This window comes from Ipomoea triloba, chromosome 7 (assembly GCF_003576645.1).
Source record: "Ipomoea triloba cultivar NCNSP0323 chromosome 7, ASM357664v1".
NCBI lineage: Eukaryota > Viridiplantae > Streptophyta > Magnoliopsida > Solanales > Convolvulaceae > Ipomoea > Ipomoea triloba.
The window spans coordinates 9,043,949-9,044,866 of record NC_044922.1 but is presented as its reverse complement, the minus strand read 5'-3'; positions in this window follow the sequence as shown (position 1 = coordinate 9,044,866).

Below are 918 nucleotides of genomic sequence, written 5' to 3'. Positions count from 1 at the left end.
TGTAGGGAGGTTAGACAGCTGTGGCCAGGAGGTATGGCGGTGGGGGAGACACTTGGTAAAGAGAGAGGGAGATGATTTAGAGCATTGCAAGGCTCGCATGGGTGTTCTTCGGTCTTTGAGCGGGGCGGGTGAGGTGAGAGAGTTTTGTGAGGTGCAGCGCAGGTACCTTTCGATCTTAAAAAATCAGAGTGACCGGCTGCAGCAACGGGCAAAAGAGAGATGGTATAAGGGGGGTGATAGCGATAGTCGGTTCTTCCATGCTTCGGTGAATGGTCGGAGGCGGAAGAATCAGATTAGGGGGTTGAGAGATGAGTTGGGTGGATTGGTGTCAGATGAAGAGGGGATGGGAGCTATTGTTGTGAACTATTTTGCAAATTTGTTCACAGCTAGTAGGGGTGATTTTGACCCTGTGCTAGCGTGTATTGACAAGCGAGTATCTGAGGTTCAAAATGCATCCTTGCTGCGTATGGTTACTGGAGCGGAGGTCCAGGAGGCGTTGTTTGCGATGCACCCTGACAAGTCCCCGAGTCCTGATGGCTTGTCCCCGGGATTTTTCAGCAACATTGGCATACTGTTGGCGATGAGGTAGTTCACTTCTGTCAATCTGTTCTGTCTTCTGGACATTTACCTTAGCATATAAATTTTACCCATATTGTGTTAATCCCGAAAAAAAAAACACCCCGAGTTAATGTCTGATTTTCGACCTATTTCCCTCTGTAATGTCTTGTATCGTATTCTCGGGAAAGTGTTGGCAAATAGGTTTAGAGGAGTTTTGGACTCTATAATTTCTTGTGCTCAGAGTGCGTTTATTCCTGGCCGCTCTATTATTGATAATATCTTGATTGCTTATGAGACAACACACTCTTTGAACCGTCATCGGGGTAGGGGAGGGGGTTTTGGGGCTTTGAAGGTGGATAT